Raw genomic sequence first — 3884 nt, forward strand, 5'->3', positions numbered from 1 at the left:
ATATATATATATATATATATATATACATATTTTTACATATATATACATATACAAACTATGCTAGAAAGATTTATTATTCACTATATAAACAAAATATCGGACTAATGTCTCAGCTGTATATGTTTGTGCGCGTGTGCGTACGCACGCGTTTGGGTGTGTTTGCATGCATGCATGTTATGTATGTATTTATAATTATTTCTATGCTTGACTGGAGAGGGAAAATGTGTGAGTGAGGGAGAGAAACACTCACAGGCATTCCAGAATTGATTTTCATACATATTATGCTGGAACATTTATTTTTGAAAATTTATCAGCAATATCTTTCCGATATTTAATTAACTATTTATGTCTGAAGTACAGTTTAAGATAAGATATAAATATTTTTATTTTCTCTACACAAATTGCCCTGAAAGTAGAAATTGATACACGTAAAGTAAATATTAATGTGTGACGTTCATGGTTTCGTATCCAAGAGTTTTCGACGCTCTATTTACAAAATCGTTAGAGGTTTGGTTAATATCGTTTCCCTGATTTGTTTCCGTTATTTTCTTTCTGTGTTCGAATCTTGCTAAGACCATGTTTGTCGTTTCCCTTGTCACAGCCGTTGGCATATATTACGAATCAAGTATTGGCATTCATTTAATCGATTATTCAATTTATTTAACATCACGGACGTGGTTTTTGTTAGGAATATAATCATATAGGCGCAGCTGTGTTTCTGTGGTAAACAATGTGCTTTCTAACGACACAGTTTCGGGTTCAGTTTCAGTGCGTACCACACTGGCAGAGTGCACTGGGCCGACCACAACCTTATGTGTAGATTAGTTAGAGAGAATGAGAAAAATGCCCATCGAATATATATATGTGTGTGTTTGTACGCTTACCTGTGGGTTTGAATCTTTGTATTTATGTATATATATATATATATATATATATATATATATATATATATATATATATATAAACATGTGTGTGTGTGTGTATGTATGTGTGTGTGTATGTGTGTCTGTGTGTCTGCGTGTGTGTTATTCAACTTTAAACAATAGGGGTGAAAAATTGAATAATAATTTGATTAATATCAATTTAAAATCAGTGGCCTAGCAAATTGAAAAATCTCGAAATTCAGAAAAATATTACATATATATATAGGAGGGTTGACCACTAAGTGGACATCCATTTTGCTAGAAGAAGACCACCTATGGTCTGACCACTAAGAAAAGCTTCTTCTCAAGAAAATTCAGCAAACACCAGAACGTAAGGGAGCAAAAAAATGAAAAGATACAAAATATATAGATTAATCACAGACTGGTTTCGTAATTGCTTACGTAATTCTCTGCAACTCTTCAGTATGATCGTCGTGGCTATATGATATGCAAAACTATACATGACACGTCCGCATGAGATTTAACATGTATATAGTCCTACTAATTACATTTAAGGTTCTATTTCAAAAGTCTTCGTTCTAGCGTGCCAAATACCGGAAATAATTCTGCAGCAAATAATTCTCTGCAGTGAATTTTGCGAGTTAGAGAACATGGTTATTTAACTTTAAATAATAGTAGAACTGTATACTTGTTCAAACTCATGCGGATGTCTTGTGTGTATAGTTCTGCAAATTATATTGCCAAGACGAATATACTGAAGATTTGCGGTCAATTACGTAAGTAACTACGTAAGTGATAACAACGAAACCTGTCTGTGATTAATCTTTATATTAAGTATATTTCCATTTGTCTTGCTTGCTTACGTTCTGGTGTTTGCTGAATTTTCTTGAGAACAATATCTTCTTAGTGGTCAGAGCATAAGTGTTCTTCTTCTAGCAAAATGGATGCCCACTTAGTGGCCAAGCCTCTTATATATATATATATATACATATATATATATATGGATGTAAGCATGCATGTGCGATTATATGTATATATATATATACGTATGTATATGTGTGTTTCAGATTGTGTGTGTGCGTGTGTGTGTGAGTGAGATTTTATCATTGTGTTGTGCTTTACCACTGCTTCACAATAGGTGTTGGTTTGTTTATCTCCCTGTAACTAAGCGCTACAATAAAAGAGGCAGTCTTGAAGAAATTAGTGCAGGATTCACCTCCTTCGGGTAAAACCATTCACAGCTGCACCATGACAGACTTTCAACCGAAGAAGATATAATTAGATTGTTAAGAACAATATCTGAGGAATAAATTTAGATTCTTCGGAGGATACTTCGTTGTCGCTTGCGCGTGATATACTGCTAGTCTTTAGTTTCACAAGTGAAAATATTAGCTGCAAATATTCTCGGAGTACGCTTGAAAGATTGCATCTTTATACAATGTCCAAACTTACCGATAATTCTCGACTCCTTAACTACGTGGACGCTCATTTGGAAGATACATATGCATGTGAGAAACCCAAACGATTACAGAAGAATTAAATATTTTCAATTACTTATTCGACCTAATACTTCGTACACTCATTCCCAGAAATTATGTTATGGCAATCTAAAGGATTGAAACTTGCGTTCATCTACAAATTATATTTCACAAGAGGTTTTTTCTCCCCATATTCAAAGCGTAACCTGAAACGAAATATCTCGTTCAGCATTTACCGGTCATTCGTGCCATGCATATATACATTCCCTATTATCCTTGGAGTGAAGTAGATTAGTTTACTTCATTTGCATAGCAACACACGTGATGTGACTTGAAATGAGAGCCAACATTCTGTTATGACGCCGGAAACTACGTTTGTCGAAATGTTTGAAGCAACATTTACTGCATTTTTGCTTCGAATTGACTGAAATGAAACATTCGAAATCTTTGAAGGCACTTATTTCTAAGGAGCATATTGTAAACAGTGTAATTTATTTTAAATACTTTACGTTTTATCCTAATCACTTTGCCTATTTTAGTACCTTAAATAATAAACCATTCAATCGGGTTAACTCTCGCCTCACAGCCTATAGAGCATCTTTATTCTACTCTACTATTGCCTTGAAATTTAATTTGGTTGACAAACTGTTTCGAAGACCTTCGTGTATATGTGTGTGTGTAAGGGCACTTGAATTTGCATCGGAATCTACCATATCATGACAGCTTGTGTTGATTAACTATGCTGATTATTTATGTCCATATAACCTGTCATTTTAGTAAAAGAAAAAATATATCTGTATAATCAGTACGACTCTTAAGAATAAGAACCGGATCGATCTCTTCCATTTACACATATAAAGCTTTGCCCCGGCATAACTGCAATAAATTGACGGAAACAAGTTGAAGATATACTGCAGAGAGATATTGCCTAATTGCAAAAATTCTTTCTAAATTCATTTTTTGATATGCATAGAAATTAATCATATATTTGCGTTCTCTTTTACATATTTTGTAATTTTTAATTAAAACAACTCCATGAATGAATAATTTAAAAATAAGTATGTTTCTTTTTTCTTTGCTTGTCATTTCAACTTACGAATCGGGAGTTTTATTTTAGCTATATTATAATGTAGAGTTTATCAAAATATCATATGAAGTATATAGTAATTAATATTTCAAAGAATATGATTGAAGATACCTAGTATAGAATTTAGACATTAGTGAGAAATGGAAATAATCTTAAAAAATACTTTTTCCTTGTTCATTTTTACATTTTGAAATTTTAATTTAAATTTTGAACCACAAAACATAGATATACATATCGATATTCCTCATGTTAATATCAGCAATATGTGTGTGTGTGTGTGTGTGTGAGTGTGTGTGTTCTTTTGTCTGTGTGTGTGCGTTTGTGTGCATGTGTGTGTGCATGTGTGTGTGTCTGTGTGTGAGCGTGCGCATGTGCATGTATGTGTATGTGTATGTATATATATATATATATATATATATATATATATATATATAT

The sequence above is a fragment of the Octopus bimaculoides genome, chromosome 19 (genome assembly GCF_001194135.2).
Source record: "Octopus bimaculoides isolate UCB-OBI-ISO-001 chromosome 19, ASM119413v2, whole genome shotgun sequence".
Classification (NCBI taxonomy): domain Eukaryota; kingdom Metazoa; phylum Mollusca; class Cephalopoda; order Octopoda; family Octopodidae; genus Octopus; species Octopus bimaculoides.